We start from the raw sequence: 20,225 nt of genomic DNA, 5'->3' as shown, positions 1-20,225 counted from the left end.
ATGCACTCGAAGCTCATGCACTCGATGTTCATGTGCTCTTGGGTTCCGTGCTTTTGTTGTCGGGGGCGGTGCGCGGCGGCGGCGGCGGCGGGTGTCCCCGGCCGAGGGGTCGCGGTCATGGACGCGGCGGCGGCTGAGGCGCGGCGCGAGCGGGCGCGCGGGCACCCTATAACCCTCGCGGCTGCCTGCGAACAGAGGGACGGCGGGGACTCAGGGGCCGGACCTGTCACCGGGGCGGGTCCGGGGAGGCGGGCGGATGCCCCGCGCCCCCGCCTCCTCCTCGGGGCCTACCGCGCCCTCGTCCCTCATGCCGCCGCCGCCGCCTCCTCCCCGGACCGCACGACGACGGCACCCCTTCCCCGCCCCCTCCGCGCCGTTCCGGGCCCGGCGCCGCCGCAGCCCCGGGCCTGCGCCCGCCGAGCCGGAGGTTACCTCGGGCGGGCCGGGCCCCGGCCCGGGCTGCGGGAGCCAGAGGAGCCGGAAGAATGCATGGCCGGCGGCGGGGCCGGCGGAAGGAGGCGGCGGCGGGGCCCGGCCCCGCTCCGGCTGCGGCGCGGCCCGCGCCCGGTCCCCGCGGCGCTGAGACTCGCTCCCCGGGGCCCGGCCGCGTTCGCCGGGGTGGCGGGGAGGGGCGGCGGGGAGGAAGCGGCGGGAGCCGAGACTTCGGCGGAGCCGCCCCCAGAGCGCCCTCTAATGAAGGCTCGGCAGCCGCCGCCCGCGTCCCCGATCCCGCTGGTCCTCGGGTCCCGGCCCTTGGGGCTGCCTGGTCCCTAGGCCGGCGGGACCTCGCCGAGCCCCGTTCCCAGGAGGAGGGCGGCTGAAAACGGTCTGGTAAGGAGCAGCTGTCCTTACACCACACGAGGAGTGCCGCGGTCTGATCGAGAGCCGCCTTTCAGACCACACGGCCGGTTCTCATTGTTAGCGCTCTCCCGCGTCGGACCAACCCATTACTGCCCAAACTGGGAAGCTGTCTCCTGGGAGGCTGGATGCCCTCTTTCCTTTCCTAATAAAACCCAGTTGCTCTCACGGCTTCTCTTCTGAACCTCCCCAGAGTATAAAGGTCTAGAGTTTAAAATCAATTCATCTTAAGGGTCAGAATTCCTGTTTCTAGAGAACACCCAGAACAGTAATGACAGTTCCAATCGCCCATCCACGTCCCCACCCCCATCCCCCTAAAGAAAAAAAAAATAGGAATCCAGTGGGAATGAGTGAGTGGTCTACCCAGAGACACTGAAATTTAGTTAGTCAAGGAGGGAAAAGCACTTAGGCAGAGCCTGCCACTGAATAAGTGCTCAAAAAATAGTGGCCATAGGTACCCCTGGGCAGACCAGGTCACTCCTGGGACACTGGAGCTGCATTCTGTTTCAAATTCTGGACGGCCATAAGGAGAGTAGACAAAATGACCCAATGACCTGCCCACTTGAACATTCTCAAATGGCCTACCTAAATTTCAGCTTAAAAAAAAAAGGGATGATATCCCTTAATCAAATTTGTTAATGGGTGGGGAGCAGTTTTTACATGTCCCTAAGTGAACTGCCACGTTTAAATCAGAATGCCACCTATTCTATTTTGATGATATTTGTTACTGTGTTTGCTTGGGACTCTCAACTATTTCTAATTCCCTCCTTGGTCCACAAATGAAAGAAAGAAAATTCACTTTTATGCCATATGAAAGAATGCCTTCTATTCCCATTCCCTCCATTCTATTCCCTCTATTCCCATGCATGAAAGCACAGAGCCTGGCTGAAAGAATTGATTAGAATTCCTTTCCACCTATTATTAATTTGTTTTTATTTATAGATGTTATTTATCTCTTTCACTAATATATACAGTTGTGTGGGGCATAAAAAGGGGTAGACCCTATCAGAGAACTTTCCATATAATTTCAACTAATGTGTAGCAAAGAAAAGTTAGATATGCCCTTTCTATTCCTTTGTATTTTCTCTGAGAATATAGGTACCAACATAGTAACATCTTTAAATAAATCTCGTGAGAGAAAAAATATTCATACTGTAGATTATTGTTGTTCAAAAGATACCATTATATTCTTTTTTATTCAAGTATAGTTAACATACAGTGTTATATTAGTTACAGGTGCACAATATAATGATTCAACAATTCTATACATTACTCATCCCAGTAAGGGTATTCTTTTTTTTTTTTTTTTAATTTCTTTTTTAACATTTATTTATTTTTGAGACAGAGAGAGACAGAGCATGAACAGGGGAGGGTCAGAGAAAGAGGGAGACGCAGGATCTGAAACAGGCTCCAGGCTCTGAGCTGTCAGCACAGAGCCCGACGCGGGGTTTGAACCCACAGACCGCGAGATCATGACCTGAGCCGAAGTCGGACGCTTAACCGACTGAGCCACCCAGGCGCCCCCAGTAAGGGTATTCTTAATCCCCTTCACCTATTTCCCCCATCTCCCCACCCACCTCCCCTCAGCAACCACCAGTTTCTTCTCTGTAGTTAAGAATCTGGGGTTTGTTTGTTTGTTTGTTTATTCCTCTGTTTTGTTCCTTAAATTCCACATATGAGTGAAATCATATGGTATTTGTCTTTCTCTGATTTATTTTACTTAGCATTATATCCTCTAGATCATTCATGTTTTCGCAAATGGCAAGAGTTCACTTTTTTATGGCTGAGTAATATTCCACTATAATATATATCTTCTTCATCCATTCATCTATGGATGGACATATGGTTGCTTGCTTCCATATCATGGCTCTTGTAAACAATGCTGCAATAAACATGGGGGTGCATAGATCTTTTTGAATTAGTGTCTTTGTTTTCTTTATACCCAGTAGTGGAATTGCTGGATCATATATGGTAGTTCTATTTTTAGTTTTTCTAGAAACTTCCATACTGTTTTCCACAGTGGCTGCACCAGCTTGCATTCCTACCAACAATGCATGAGGGCTCCTTTTTCTCCACAGCCTTGCCCGCGCTCATTATTTCCTATGTTTTTTAGTTTAGCTATTCTGACAGGTATGAGGTGATATCTTACTGTTTTGATTTGCATTTCTCTGTTGATTAGTGATGTTGAGCATCCTATCATGTGTCTGTTGGTCATCCGTATGGCTTCTTTGGAAAAATATCTACTCATGTGCTCTGCCCATTTTTTAATTGGACTCTTGGTTTTCTTGGTGTTGGGTTGTATAAGTTCTTTTTTATATATCATTATATTCTTAAGTGAATAAGATAGGTGAGGCATGGATTCTATTTGATCTATCCCATTCAGGATTCCTCATATGCTGGTAAACACTGGCTGACACTTAATATGTACAATGGGATTTATACTTGGTTCCTGGATCACTGAGAATCTGCCAGAGCACAGATACACCAGCACTTGCTACTATGTAATTAGTACTAGCCAGCCAGGCCCAGAAAAGGTCCAGAGGTTGAGCAGGACCTTGAATAGTGGGTCTCAAACTTTAGTATGCAAAATACCTTGGGATGTCTATTCAAAGGATAGATTCTTGGACCTCACCCCAGAACATGTTAGTACTTCCAGAGGGGCCTGGAGCCTGCATTTTGAAAAGTATCATAGGTAATTCTGATGTGGGTAATATGCAGACCTTACTTTAAGAAAACCTGACCTAGAGGTATCCTGAGATAATTACATTCTTTTCTAGACCCTTCATAATTCTACATTATTTGATCGTATCTGTTCTGATCTGTATGAGTCAGCTTTGGCTGCTATAACAACGTACCACAGACTGCGGAGCTTAGACAACAGAAATCTATTTTCTCACAATTCCGGAGGCTAGGAGGTTAAGATCAAGGTATTGGCAGGGCCACACTCTCTCTGAAGTCTCTAAGGAAGTTCCTTCCCAACAGGGTTGCTTTCTCCTGAGGCCCTTCTCTCTGGTTTGTAGATAGCTGCCTACTTCCTATGTCTTAACATGGTTGTTGCTGTGTGTGCACATGTGTCTGATGTCGGTCTCTTTCTGTGTATCTCAATCTCTTCTTATAAGGACACCAGTCACATTGGATTAGGGCCCACCCTAATGACTCCCATTTTAACTTAATTACCTCTTTAAAGGCCCTCTCTCCAAATGCAGTCACATTCTGAGGTCCTGAGGGCTAGGGCTTCGATATATGAGCTTTAGGGGACACAGTTCAGTCATAGCTGTGTCAGTTCAGTCATAACATCATCCTTCTACTGTTTACACTGCAGAATTTTGCTGTTTAAGTAGCTCCTTATGGAAGGGATGTAAAAGCCCTAATTCTGATTATTTTAGCTGTTCTCCTCTTGACTGGCTCCTGCCTCATTAGACTTTTCTTGAAGTTAAGCAAACAAAGCAATACACCATATTCCAAGTGTAGATATACCCTGGTCTTTTGTTGTCCAGGGTGAATAAAAGGGCTTATTTTTCTAATCGCAGCACATTCAGTTTCAAGCCAATTCAGTACCTACAATGGTTAGGAATCTGCATTTGAGCTGACTTCAGGGAACAATATCAGATGATGCTTTATTTATTGTACTTCAGAGTTCATTCTAGATATAAAATACCTACCTACGTAAACCTTTTCTTTCCCCTGTCGCCTTTCAACCCACTTAGGTACCCTCCTGAGATGTTTTTTGGGTTTTTTTTTTTTTTTGGTAGCTTATTTCCAAAACAGCACAGGCAGCCAGATGTATAAATGCTTTGAATGACTGTAACAAGAAGTTTGAGAAAGCCAGTTTTTCTAGAGAGATCTGTAGAAAGCAAGGACCTTCCTCAATAGCTCCCTGCTACCTTAGAGCTATGTTTATCAAAACACAAACATTAAGTCAAGAATTTGAGAGCCTTCATATATCCTCCAATAGGGGATAGGGGAGAACAGATGCCACCCTATATGTGGCTATAGCCACAGGCCTTATAGTTTCGGTTTCAAAAGCCCACATTTGGACCACAAGAAGATGGTCCGTTGGAGGAGAAATATGACTTCTTACATTTCCAGGAGTCTCCAGACACTTTAAAACAATCTAACCACAACATCTCAGAAGGTTTGATTCCACCCATCTGGTCCACATACACCTAACAAACTAGGTTATAACCAGGAAGGGACTCCCTTGGGCAGAAGAATCCCCCCGGGCTCTCTCTTTTCCTAGTAGCAATTACAAAAACATTTCACCTTCCCCGGGCTGCTCTCTGCACTGGAGCCCCTGTGACTATTTCCTGTCTAAGGGGAAGCCCCGTCGGCAGTGTTATAAGTGTAGGATGACTTCGCATGGTTCCTCCCCATCACCAGAGTTGTAAACCAGGCATTAGCACCCCAAGAGAATCAAATTCTGACAGCTGTCGGCTTTAACTTCAAATCAAAAGGGAAATATATATATATTATATTAATATATATATTAATATACATATAAAATATATATTTTCTTTTATATTAGTGTCAGTAATCATTTTATATAAAATGTATTAGGGATTATAGCCTTAATATTTTTTAGACAAGTTGGGTCAAATCATCAAGACTTGACTACAGTTTGATGTAAGTCATTTCAGCAACTTTTTATTAACAAGGTTGGCCCTAAACAATATTGTGAAGTAAACAATTCTCTCTTCTTGTCTGCACCCCTCTCCTTTTCAACTTCCTTCCCTTTTCCCCTGTTAATACTAAAATGGTCCCTAGTTTCCAGAAGGCACTGAAGACCCTGCCTAAGAACCCCCATACACACACACCAGACAACCCTCCAAGCTGGAACTTTCTTTCTTACCTGTCCAACATTGCATTTCCTTGTTTCAGCCCTGTCGTTCCTACCTAATGTGGTAAACTAATCCCTGCTGAGCTGCTCGTGGCTACATGTTCCCTCTTCCTAAAGTCTGAACACTTTATAAAGGCCCTCCTAAAATCCCCTGAGCCTTAATTCATGTGCAGTGGTAGATTCTCAGGTACTGTAGTAGATGAGTATTCTTGTAAGATATTTTGGAGAAGGCGATTTCAGCAAGTTCTTATCCTGACAAAACCTAGGAAGTCATATAGTACATCTATGAATAAGACAGATTCAGATTTAAAATCGTATTTTCCTGGGGCGCCTGGGTGGCTCAGTCAGTTAAGTGTCTGACTCTTGATTTCGGCTCAGCCCCGCCTCCTGCTCAGCACTGGGTGTGGAGTCTGCTTACGATTCTCTCTCTCCCTCTGCCCCTCCTCTGCTCACATGCTTTCTCTCTCTCTCTCTCTCTCTCTCTCTTAAATAAATAATTTATAAAATTGTATTTTCCTAACATAAGAGCCAAAATAATGATGTTATTGCTGATTATGTTAGAATGGTAATAATAGCTGATGTATCGATCACTTTCTACATTCCAGGCCCCGTTCTCAATGGCGTACCTGAATTAATTCATTCAGTCTTCACAAAGACCTTATAAGGACCGTATTGTTAGACATATTTTATGGATGGAGAGAACAGACGGTCTGCCTGGCAGGTGGCAGGGCTGAGACTTGATTTCCAGTTCTCTTGATGGGTTCTCAGGCTCCAGAGCCCATGCTTCTGACCACACACTATACTGCCTCTCTGAGAGAGATCGGTGGAAAATCTCTTCTCCACTGAGAGAGGGAGAGGAGGTTTCAGAGATGCTACTCTTTTCCAGTCTCACCTCTTATCACTCCCTTCTGAGCCCTCCCCTGTTTTTTGTCCCCCCCCCCCCCCACCCACCGTACTCTATTATTCTAGCCATGCTAAGGTTCTCACCCTCTTGAAAGGATGCGCAGTGCAACTTCGCACATACAAGTTCATGCATTTTTTTGTTCACGCTCTTCCCTTCTCTGCATCCATTTGATTATATTCACCCCTTGTGGTCCAGCTAAGATATCAAACAGTCTCCCACCACTTCAGAATTCATTGCCTCTTCCTCCATATGTATGCTTCTGCCTCAGTGCTTACTACCTTCTAACAAGCCTGGATATGTTATATTTCAGGATCTCTGCTCAGGTTAGGAGTTCTACATCATCTTTCTTATTATTTTCCTGGTGTCTAGCTTAGTGCCTTATATATGGTAGGAAATGAATTAAAAAAAATTATTTTTAATTGGGGAGGAGAGGGACAGAGGGAGAGAGAGAGAGAGAGAGAGAGAGAGAGAGAGAGAATCTCAAGAAGGCTCCATGCTCAGTACAGAGCACGATACAGGGCTTGATCCCATGACCCTGGGATCGTGACCTGAGCTGAAATCAAGGGTTGTTCGCTCAACCAACTGAGCCGCCCAGGCATCCTGGAAACAAATTTTTTAACTCAATGTTTGTTTGATTTATTCATATTAAATACTTTCTTTTAGGGGGGTGCCTGGGTGGCTCAGTTGGTTGAGGATCTGACTCTTGATTTCAGCTCAGGTCACAATCCCAGGGTCTTTGGATCGAGCCTCTCATCAGGCTCCATGCTTAGCATGGAGCCTGCTTGAGATTCTCTCTCTCTCTCTCTCTCTCTCTCTCTCTCTCTCTCTCCCCCTCTGCCCCACTCCTCATCTCCCCTACTTATGCGTGCTCTCTCTAAAAAAAAAGTTTAAATAATTTCTTTTTTTTAATTGACAAATAGGATGGTGACATCATCATTATCATCCAAACCAAGCCAGAAGAAATAAGATTGCTAATACTTCATTCCAAAATGTATTTCAATCTTTTAAACATGATTGTTTCAGTAATATTTAGTAACTACAAGTACTTCAACTGAATCATGGACTATGCAAAAGAATATTTTTTCTTTTATTCTTTTTTTAATTTTTTTTTTTTTCTCAACTTTTTAAATTTATTTTTGGGACAGAGAGAGACAGAGCATGAATGGGGGAGGGGCAGAGAGAGAGGGAGACACACAGAATTGGAAACAGGCTCCAGGCTCCGAGCCATCAGCCCAGAGCCTGACGCGGGGCTCGAACTCACGGACCGCGAGATCGTGACCTGGCTGAAGTCGGACGCTTAACCGACTGCGCCACCCAGGCGCCCCTCTTTTATTCTTTCTCTAATCTCAAACTATCACCTATTCCCAATGCATCCTACATTATGTGGTCGTAGTGTTTTCCTTAAAGTACCATATTTAACATTGCATTTTCCCTTTCAAGTTTTGACAATGTCTCCCAGCGTCATAACAAATCTAGTCTGAATGTCTCTATCTGATTTACTTCAGGGCCTTCAATACCCAGTCCCTCACTCCTTCTAGACTTTATCAGCCGACGGGTTACGCACACCAGTGGGTTTCACTTAGGTTCATGTGGCAGAGCCTGGTGCTGCGAGGGCGGCCTCCGTTTACCCTACATTATTATGACCGTTTTTAATGAGTGCCATACAGTTAAAGGTTGGGAAACACTGTCAGATTCCACTTCAGTTCTCGTTTACTTCCACCCAGGCTGCTCTGCTTTTAAACGAGCACATCCCGTAGCTTCACTTCGTGGCTGCTCTTCATACCTAGAATACCGTCCTTCTTTCTTTCGGACCATCTTCGAACAACCACGGGGAGTTTGTCTTCTTGTCCAGGACTCCAGAGTCCCTTCTCTGATTTCCTACTGCATTCACCCAGAGCACTTCACGGTTTTGACTCAATTCTTTGCTTTCACACGTTCCTTCTGCACACGTGTCACAGTGGATAGCCACAATTAACCGCCCACTTGGGAGCCTGCACTTGAAAGAGGTCTCAGCGTTCAAACCACACAGAGTCGAGAAGTTCCAGGTGCAAGGTCTTGTGGTGCTCCGCCTCAGAGTGCCAACGAGTACCAGCTGCTCCAACTCATCTCTGCTGGTCCTCGTAGCTGTATCCTTTCAATCCCTCTGTCCTTCCAAGCTCCGCCTTCCCCTGTAAAGCCAGATCCACTTTCTTCAGCCTCTCTAGACCCTTCCAAAAGCTGAGTCTTCTCAATGTCCTGGGTTCCCCTTAGTTTCCGCAGAAGACTTCTTTCTCCACGGTTACCTGAGTCCCAGGTTGGCAATTTCCCAGGACTCTGTGCACAGAATTTCCCAGCACTGACTTATTTCTGGAAACAGAATCCTGACTAGCTGCTCTGAACTACCTTCTTCTCCCTTCCTCTGCCCTCACCTCCATCCTCAGGAGACCCCCTTGAATCTCATCTCTAGCTTCCTTTCACAACTCCAAGACCTACCATGGACAAGAAGCTCCTAACTTGTTCTGGAATCTTTGATCCCATAAATATCCAATATTTCTGGGCTTTCCCATAAATTAAAAAAAAACAAAAAACCCACTGGAGCATCTACATTCTGGTGTGTGTGGGGGGTAGAATTTAGTGATGTCTGATAAGGAAGAGGAATTTCCCTATAGAGAAGGAACACAGGATAATTTCACTTATGAACAGGGGAAATAAGGTGTGGAGAAATGATGTGGCTTGTTCATCATAGAGTGTATCAGAAATAGAGCTAGGGTGTCCTTATGGGGACTAGTTTCTCCTGGTTGACCCAGGACTTTCATGATTTTAGCATTCAAAGTCCACATCCCAGGAAACTACTCAGTCCCGGCAAATGGCTGATGACCATATGTGGTCTCCTGACCCCTGGGTCCCCAAGCAGTCCCTTTAGCAGGTTACAGAGGCCCAGCTTCCCTACCCACCCTACCTTTTCTCTATTATACCTGCTCCCTGATGAGCTGATACACCAGAGGTTAGTTAACAAGCCATTCAGGGCTGATAGTGTGTTTAATGTTTCCTTGAAAGCATATTACTTGTCCTTACCAGGGTTAAATTTCCCTCTCTTAGCCAAGTCTTCTGCGATGTAGCTTGGCTCTTTCTGTGGTTCTCATCAGCTTAAATCCTAAGGGGTTTGAACAAAAAATTTCACTCTGCTGATAATCCAGCTGTGTGTTTAAAGTTAATTTGTTATCTTAAGGACTAAGCCTGTTGGCTGAGACCCTGTTGTAATGAAAATTATGCCGCCTTGAATTTCTCCAGTGCTTTGTAGTCAACAAAGTTCTTTCTCTCTCCCCGCCCCCCCACCTCTCATTCTCTCTCTCTCTCCCTCTGTCTCTCTCTCTCTTTCTCACACACACACACACATACACACACACACACACGCACGCACATGCACACACATCTTATTGAATGCTAACAATAACCCCTTGAGGATAGGCAGGTACTTATTGGTTGAAAGAAGTAAGAAGGGTAAGGAAAGAATTTCCTTACAAGTAGTTTCCTCTTGAAATGTCTTTAAGAAACATTTTATAAAACACACTTTCAAATCCTTTGTTTCTTTCAAACTTCATCTTCTAAGCATAAACCAAAATGGAGATCTAAATTGTTTGCAATCATTACGTAGAATAGCCAAACGATGGAAGCAGCCCAAGTGTCCAATGACAGATGAATAGATAAAGAAGATGAATGGATAAAAAAGAATGAAATCACGCCATTTGCAAAACCATGGATGGATCTAGAGGGTACAGGACATAATGCTAAGTGAAATAAATCGGTCAGAGAAAGACAAATACCCTATGATTTCACTCATATGTGAAATATAAGAAACAAAACAAATGAGCAAAAGAGAAAAAGAGAGAGGCAAACCAAGAAACACACTCTTAATTGTAGAGAACAAACTGATGGTTACCAGAGAGGAAGTAGATGCAGAATGGGGGAGATAAATGATGTTGATTTAAGAGTACGCTTATCATGATAACAAACCAACAAAATTTTACAAATGAGTAGAAACACTTTTCTCTGCTCATGAATTGTTTGACTAGTTCCCCTAGAAAAAATGAAAAAATAATTTTAAAACATTGTCTGGAATCAGTTGTTGGCCACCACACAACTTTGAGAAAGCCCAGAGTAGGGCTGGGGGTTGGGATCCTGGACCAGCTTCTCCCTCCCAACACAGCCACCAACAGGCCCTGGAGTTAGGGTCGCACCCTCTGTCACCAAAGCCTGGTAGGCCCTGCTTCTGTACCCCTTCCCTCCCGGAATATTGCTTCTGTGGGGAAACGCAAACTGATAAACCTTCCCCTGAAATACTACCTGGCTGTAAATTAGGAACTGTCAATAAAGAACATCTCATCTTTTGGTTTCTATTGTGTAATCTTGTAGACACAGGTTCCTGTTTTAAGTACCATGAATCAAACAAAGCTCTGGGCAAAAGTGACGCTAAAATGCTGCCTCTTCAAGTATGAGATTTTAAACATTTAGTGCTGTTCAATTCATATTAATTATATAGTTTAAATTCTTACATGAGGCTTTGGTAAAGTTTCAGTAACTCTCTGTTACACTGAATTAAATGACATTCAACCACCAGCTTATTCTCCTCAGGGGATTTTGTATACAGTAAAGTCTGGAATTAAAAAGAGCCCCAGGAGATTCTTATGGTTGGGCACGTTTAAGAAACACTGAAAGAGAGTAGGTACCATTTTGGAAGAATCTCATCCTTAGACTAAAACCCTTTATAATGGCATATGAGGCTCTGTAAGACCAGCCTCTCCAGCCTGTCCCATGCAAGGCCCCCCCTGGGACTCACCAATCCAGGTACACTGGCTTCATCTTATTTACTGGAACCCATTAAGCACCTTTCCACCTCAGAGTCTTTGCTTTTCATTTCCCTGTGGGGAAAGTACTTTCTGCTTCTTTTCCCTTAGTCAAATCAGGTTCATCTTTCATATCTCAGCTTAATCCTACGTCATTACGTTAGGACCCCCACCCTGACACAAGTCTCTAAACATTCTGTTCCTCTCCCTCATAGTACTTAACCACAGTTTGTCATATAATTGCTCACTAGTAGCTTAATGTCTGATTCTCACACCAGGCTGTAAATTCTGTGAGTGCAAGAATCATGTGTGTTTTGTTTATCATTGTGGCTTTAACCCCCAGAATGTGCCTGGGACAGAAAAATGGGCTCAGTAAGTAGCCGCTTCAGTTCCATTGTTCATGCCATTGGCTGGATTTGAGATTTTTGAAGCATTTCTCTGTTTCTAGTCTATTCATCTTCCAAGCCATGAGGTCCACTACTGCCATGCTAACCTTCTAGATGTGGTTAACCTCTGAATGTCCACAGCTGTCCCCATGTCCCATATTGGCCTGTCAAAATCCTCAGATATAATTAGACAGAGTACATTTATTAAGAATGTACTGTGCACAGTGCTAGATACTTTATATAGTCCATCTAATTTGCTCCTCACAACCACCCTTGAGGAATGTTGTCTTGATTCCACATGTGAGAAGGGAAAGGCTTAGAAAGATTAGGTAACTAATCTACTGGGGTCATAGGGCTTACAAGAAGTGAAACCAAGATGGCAACCTGATGTCTAAACTCTTGCATTCTTGACTTTCAAGCACATGTTTTATTCATTAGAATCAGGTTTGGCTGTGCATGACAGAAAAGCCCAAAGTGCAGTAATGGTAACTTAAGGAAGACATAAAATTACTTCTTTCTCATGTTAAAGAGACCAGGAGAAAGTAGGCTGGGGTTGTCACCCTAGTAGTTACATGATCTCATTTTTCTCTAAGGCTCACATACTGGCTGCTGTATGGAAAACTAAGTGTAGGAAGATAGACCTGGAGTCAAAAAACCAGTAAGATTATTGGGGTATCCAGGTGAGAGAGGATGGTAGCTTGGGTTCAGGTGGTGGCTACGGAGTTGAGAAGAAGAGACATTTCAGAGAAGTTTAGGAGGTAAAGTTGGCAGGGCATAGTGAGAGGTTGGAAATGCTATTTCCAAGACTACATGGATTAACTCAAGTGTAAAAGTCAAATCTGAACTTTAAATTCCGCATAGGACTAGTCTAATGACACTGTTCTAAGCACTGAAACACTAAGGTAGACCCAGAGGATATCATCCCAGCCAAAGTGTAAACTATCTGGCCTGGGCCTTTGTTACAAGAATCAAAGACTATAAAGAAAAAATTATAGCTCCTTAACTTGCTGCCTTAAGCGAGAGCCTTCAATCAAGGTGTTCCACAAGGAAAACAGTCTTCTTTATAGCCTATGAACCACACCTCATCCCAAATAGACTTGCTGTCAGTGAAGCCAGGAGCTCTCATACCTGGAGTTGCTCTAAAATGTTTTCCTCCTACTAAAAAGTGGTCTAATAGTTACCATGAACTACTTACCTAGGTTTTGTTGGTATGGAGCCGTGCCTCTCGTGGTATTTCCAAATAATCATTTGCTTCTGTCTCCTTTCTTAATACATATTTCTTTTTTTTTTTAATTCCCCATGCCCCTCCCTGCTTTCTTAACTCATATTTCTAAACTGAAGATATCTAAGCAAATTATTATCAGGATTGTCATTGTGGCTTTATGATAATTTTAACATCCTTTGCAAATTGTCCCATCTTTTTAGGAGCAAGAGGAAACAGTATATAAAACTTATTTGTTGCTGCTCTCCTTTTTGCACCAGAAAAAGAATTGATGGCTTTAGAAATAAGAGGTGAGGACTGTGAACGGAGCAAACAATGATGAAACAAGCTTGATGTCATAGAATCAAAATTTACACTTAAACACAGCTCTGCTATGTCTTTTTCTCATTTATATTTAACCTCAAGTCTCTAATAAACCTGCAGAAACTTCTTTTTATACATGTAAAGTACATAAGTGTTTTCTTTGCAAAGTAATAATTAGCATACCTTAATATTATTAAAGTATACCCTCTAGGAATTACTAGATAAATACCCAATTATAGCCAAAATTGTACCCAAATATTATACCCAAATTTATACCCAAAATAATACCCAATTATGTTACTTGGCTATATTTAGCAGTTTTAACTTAATTTCATTACAAAAGCACTAAAAATAAGGTTAATGAAAAAACTCTGAAATCTTACAAAGGTGGCCAAGATGAGTTTAGATGATCTGGGGGTCAATTGTGTGTGTGGAAGAGGCAGGGATGTTATTCTCTCTCTCTTTTAAAGGTAACAATGAATTCTGCCTCTATCCCCAATGTTGATTGATTCAGTCAGAAAAGCTAAAAGGCAGCCTTAGCATTTAGCAGCTCCAAGGATGCATATTTAGGGATTCTGTAGCACCTACCCACCACCAACGCACTCTCAGGCTCTCCTTGGACCTTGTCAACACCCAAAACTGCTTCAGTTATGATATCTTAAGCTCCATTGTTCCAGGCTCTGATCATGACCTCCTGTCCTTCCAGCTCTGTCCATCCCTCCCAACTTGGAACCCCCCACTCTTCCCTTGTCCCCCACTCCCTCTCTCACTGAGCATCTCTCACCTCATTTATCACTCCAACTAGTACCCTCAACTTGCCCTCCTGGTCATATTCTTATTACACCTGCCCTGCAAAACCAGGGATGGGCCCTAAATCCATTTTTTGTCCAACCCATATTGACGATATTGGGCTCAGTGGAAAAAAAAGCACACAGCCCAGTACAATATGGCATCTGGACTCAATCTGAGCCACTTGGAAATCCTTTCGTATATCCATGATCAGCTTCCGTACCATCTGTTTCATTTCTTTTTTTTTTTTTAATATATATTTATTTTGAGGGAGAGAGAGGCTGTGGAGGAGGGGTAGAGAGACAGGGGGAGAATCCCAAACAGGCTACTTGCTGTCAGCTCAGAGCCCAATGTGGGGCTTGATCCCAAGCACTGTGAGATCAGGAGCTGAGCCAAAGTCAGGAAGGAGTCCAATGCTTAACTGACTGAGCCCCCTGGGCGCCTCCATCTGTTTCATTTCAAACACAATATCCTCTTTACCTTAAACTTCTAATTTGTATTCTCTCCCCTGAGTCTCAGCAGAAGGCCTTGTCGTCTCTTTACACCCCAACTGGAAACCTATCTGCAGCCACCTTCAAGCGCTTTTGATCTACAGAGCTTTTAATTCATGTTTCTCCGGCTCAATAAGTGAAAGAGTTACTAGGAATTTCCTCATTTTGTGTTACTATTTTTAAAACATTAAACTTATAAGCAGTGAAGAGTACCTACCGAGCAACTGCTCTTACTGAGAGGAAAGGAAGAAAAAACACAGACCTGAGGTCCTTTATGAATGTAGGGATATAAATATATGGTCATATATACAAATATATGGGTATATATAGGTACATATATATGTTAAACAGCTTCATTGACTGCAAGTCACATACCATATAATTCACCCATTTAAAGTGTTGAACAGTTTTTAGTATATTCACAGAGTTGTGCAACTATCATCAAAATCAATTTTAGAACATTGCATCACCCCAACAATAAACCCTATATCTATTAGCGGTCATTCCCTCATTTCCCTCCAAACTACCAGCCCTAGGAAATGGCTCTTCTATTTATGTCTCTATGGAGTTGCCTCTTCTAGGCATTTTATATAAATGGAATCACATAGTGCATGGCCTTTTGTGTTTGGCTTCTATCACTTAGCAGAATGTTTTAAGGTTCATCCATGTTGTAGAATGGATTGGAACTGTGTTTCTTTTTATCGCCAAGTAATATTCTATTGTCTAAGTAATACCACATTGTATTTACCAGTTCATTAGCCCGTGGATGTTTGGGTTGTTTCTGCTTTGGGGCTATTATGAATCATTGCTGCTATCGCCATTCATGCACAAGTTTTTGCATGGACATGTGTTTTCTGTTCTCTTGGTTATGTTCCTGGGGGTGGAATTGCTAGGTCATATGGTAACTCTGTGTTTACCCTTTTGAGGAACTATCAGTCTGTTTTTCAAAATGGCTACACCGTTTCACATTCCCATCAGCAATGAATGTGTAAAGGTTCCAGTTTTTCCACATTCTCATCAAAACTTGCTATTTTCCCTCTTTCTGCTCCTAGGCATCCTAATGGGCGTGAGGTAATATCTCATTGTGGTTTTGATTTGCATTTTCCTGATGTTTAATGATATTGGGTATCTTTTCATACACTTATTGGCCACTAGTATCTATTCAGACACTTTACCCTTTTTACATTGGGTTGTCTTGTTATATTCAGGTTGTAAGAGTACTTTACATATTCTAAATACAAGTCCCCTACCTGATAATATGATTTGCAAGTATTCTCTACCGTCCTGTGGATTTTCTTTTCGCTTGCTTGATGGCAAAGAACAAAAATGTCTAATTTTGATGATGTGACATTTATCTATTTTTTGCTGTTGTTGCTTGTTCTTTTGGTGTCATATCTATGAAACCATGGCTTAATCCAAGATCTCAAAGATTTACACCTATGTTTTCTTCTAAGAGTTTGAGCTCTAGCTTCTCCAGTTTGAGCTAACTTTTGTATGAGATGTGAGGTGGGGCATCCAACCTCATTCTTTTGCATGTGGCTCTCCAGTTGTCCCAGACTATTCTTTCTCCAGTGGATGGCCTTGGCACCCTTGTCAGAATCAACTGATTATAAATGTGAGGGTGTACTTCTGGACCTTCAATTCTATCTATTGAAATATATGTCTCTACTTATGCTAGTACCATATTGTCTTGATGACTATAGCTTTGTAGTAAGTTTTGAAATTGGGAAGTGTGAATCTTTCATCTTCACTTGTCTGTTTCAATATTGTTTTGATTATTTTGGGTCCCTTGAATTTCCAGAAGAATTTTAGGATCAGCTTGTTGATTTCTGAAAAAACAACAACTGGGATTTTGATAAGGATTGTGTTGCATCCAAGGTGTCCTGGGGAGTGTACAATATATATTTTTTAATGTTTTATTTATTTTTGAGAGAGAGACAGAGCATGAGCAGGGGAGGGGCAGAGAAAGAGGGAGACACAGAATCTGAAGCAGGCTCCAGGCTCTGAGCTGTCAGCACAGAGCCCAACATGGGGCTCGAACTCACGAACTGCAAAATTATGACCTGAGCCGAAGTTGGACACTTAACCAACTGAGCCACCCAGGCACCCTGGGACTTGGTGGGGGGGAAGTGTCCATATTAAGTCTCTATTTGTTTAGATCTTCTTGAATTTCTTTCAACGGTATTTTGTAGTTTTCAGAATATAGGTTTTATATGTCTTTATTAAATTTATTCCTAAGTATTTTGTTATTTTTTTTTCAACGTTTTTTTTTTTTTTTTTTTTTTTTTTTAATTTTTGGGACAGAGAGAGACAGAGCATGAACAGGGGAGGGGCAGAGAGAGAGGGAGACACAGAATCGGAAACAGGCTCCAGGCTCCGAGCCATCAGCCCAGAGCCTGACGCAGGGCTCGAACTCACAGACCGCGAGATCGTGACCTGGCTGAAGTCGGACGCTTAACTGACTGCGCCACGCAGGCGCCCCAGTATTTTGTTATTTTTGATGCTATTGTAAATAGAAATGGTTTCCTAATTTCATTTTCAGATTTTTTTCATTGTGAGTATATAGAAAACGTTTTTGTGTGTGTATTAATCTTGTATCCTGGGACCTTGATGAAATCATGTATTAGCTGTAATAGTTTCTTTGTGTGGATTCCTTAGGGTTTTCAGTAGATAAGATCACGGTCACCTGCCACCTGAAGGTTCTTAGGGATGACAACAACTGCACAATGTTAGGAATAAGCTGGAGGTGGATCTTCAATCCCTTCAAAATAGAGATGTGTTTTTTGCTGGAAGTTCTTCATTATTCCAGTTAGAAAGGATGAGTCCTCAATTACAAAATTCACCACTAATTCTTTACACATTACATTTCAATTAATGCAGCTGAGAAACACAGTTTTGTTTTTTGACCACAAGGGTTGCACTTATCCATCTATGAAAATACATGAGATCATGACTGCAAACAACTGTCAGTGTTTATCTTTTTCATTCAGAACGCAGCCTGATTTCATGGAAAGACCTCCTTGGATTTAGAATTGGAAGGCTGGTTTTTAGTCCAGCTCTGTCCATATAAGCAGTGCTGTTACAGGGTTATTGTTGAGAGTCCAGGGAGGGGCCAGCTGCTTCCTGGGGCTTTCTTCTGTAGGCTGGCTGTTTCCCCTATAGAGGATTGAGCCTTAGCGAGGTGGCAGTGCCCTGGACCAGAGGAGGCAGGGCCGGCTGTGCAGTTTCCTTGGGAAATACCTACCTCTTTTTAGTCACGGCATTTCCCTGGTTTCATCAGGGATAATTCCTGATGATAATTTTTCTTAGTCTAAAACTATTATTGGGGCACCTGGGTGACTCAGTCAGCTGAGCGTCCAACTTCGGCTCAGGTCATGATCTCATAGTCCATGAGTTCGGCCCCGCGTTGGGCCCTGTGCTGGCAGCTCAGAGCCTGCTTTGGATTCTGTGTCTCCCTCTATTTCTCTGCCCCTCCCTCACCCTCTCTCTCTCTCTCTCTCTCTCAAAAATAAAAAAAAATAAAAAAAGTTTTAAACTATTATGGCATTTCACCTCATTGAGGAAACCCTCTCAAGCTGAGAGTGGATCTGTTTTTGGTGAAGGTATTTCCAGACCTTCCCTGGCCTGGTACCTGTGGACTGAAGAAGATCTACAAAATGGATGGGAAAGTCACAATAGTGATCTGGAAGAACAAACAGGCTGTGGCCTTATCTTAATCACAGAGCCAAGGCTTGTCACCAGGATGGAGAACTGGCAGGGGAACTTCCATGCCTTATCATAAGGCTCATTGCTTTGGCTGCATCACTGCGTCCTTCCTTAATATGCAATTAAGGACTGAATTTATAGGAGACAAACAACATGTCAGTTTTATGATAGCCAAAGCCTATAATCTGAACATGTGTTTTCCCAGCTGGGCTCAATAGCGTAGTGGCAAGAACGTGGCCCTAAAGACAGTTTGTCCTTAGATTTTAAATCCTGCTTCCCTCTCTTAACAGCATGTGACCTTGGCAATTTACTTAGCCTTTCTATGCCCCTACTTCCTCATCTGTAAAGAGAGCAAATAGTAGTTCATAGAAATGATTGTGAGAATTGGAGAAAATATATACAGTCCTCACCATATGATAAGCACATAATACATTTTAGCTATTAGGTGCAGGAAGAGGAATATTCTTCTTCGAGGCATTTTGTTGATGAAGCTAAGAAAACTATTTCAAGTCCATTCCAGTGGTGTTCAAACGAACAGTCACCAAGAATCACTTTTTTCAATGAAAATTCCCAGGCTCTACCCCCAGACTTTCCACTTCAGAAATCAGTGGCAGGGCCCATGCGTCTGCATCTTTAATGACACCTGTACTCCATCCAGTATTCTGATTCAGGTGATCCATGGGCACTTTTTAAAATTACCTTTAACTTTTAAAATATTTTTTTAAATGTTTTTTCACTTTTTTGAGAGACAGAGACAGAGTGTGAGCAGAGCAGGGGCAGAGAGAGAGGGAGACGCAGAATCCGAAGCAGGCTCCAGGCTCTGAACCGTCAGCACACAGCCCCATGCGGGGCCCGAACTCACAAACCATGAGATCATGACCTGAGCCGAAGTCGGACGCTCAACCGACTTTACCTTTAATTTTGATGTAACTTTAAGTTTACAGAAAAGTTGCAAAAACGGCACAAAGAACTCATATATGCTTTACAAAGATTCATCAATTTTTATTTTGCTACCTTTACACTATTACTCTCTTTTTTCCTCTATTTGTCTCTATCTAGAAAATTTTTCTCTAAATCATTTGATAGTGGGTTATATATCATACCTTTTTGACTCTTTAAAACTTCAGTGTGTATTTCCTAAAAAAAAGAATATTCTTGGGGCACCTGAGTGGCTCAGGTGGGTAAGCAACCAACTAAAGCTCAGGCCATGATCTCATGGTTCATGAGTTTGAGCCCCACATCGGGCTCTCTGCTATTGGTACAGAGCTGGCTTGTATCCTCTGTCTCCCTCTCTCACTGCCCCTCCCCAACAGCTCTCTCAAAAATAAATAAACATAAAAAAATTTTTTTTTGATGTTCTCTCTACGTAAGCACTGGTCAGTTAACAAATTCAGGAAATTTAACATTGATAAGATACTTTTATCTAATATACAATCCATATTCCAATTTTATCAATTGCCTCAATATGCCTTTTATCACAACTTTTTCTCCCCATACAGGATCCACTCCAGGGGCCACATACATATTGTATTTAGTGTGACATCTCTTTTGTCTCCTTCCACCTGGAACAGTGCCTGAGCCCATCTTTGTTTTTTTATGACATTGACATTTTTAAGCCAATTATTTTACAGAATATCCCTTATTGTGGGTTTGACTGATGTTTTCTAGTGATTAGATTTGGGTTATGTATTTTTGGCTAGAATCCTACATAGCTGATGTGTCCTTTTCAGAATATCTCCTCTAGAGGAGATACATGATACCCATTTGCTTCTTATTGGTGAGATAGACCACACTTACAGTAGCCACCTTCTGTTCCAAAGAGGCTTCAGAACCTAAAGTGGTCAGAGAAGGGATCAGGACTTTTACTGTTCTGAATTTTCTGATTGTGGGTTTGTTAAAGGGCTTAT

Source organism: Panthera uncia, chromosome F1, assembly GCF_023721935.1.
Source record: "Panthera uncia isolate 11264 chromosome F1, Puncia_PCG_1.0, whole genome shotgun sequence".
Classification (NCBI taxonomy): Eukaryota; Metazoa; Chordata; class Mammalia; order Carnivora; family Felidae; genus Panthera; species Panthera uncia.
This window is presented reverse-complemented; position numbering follows the sequence as displayed.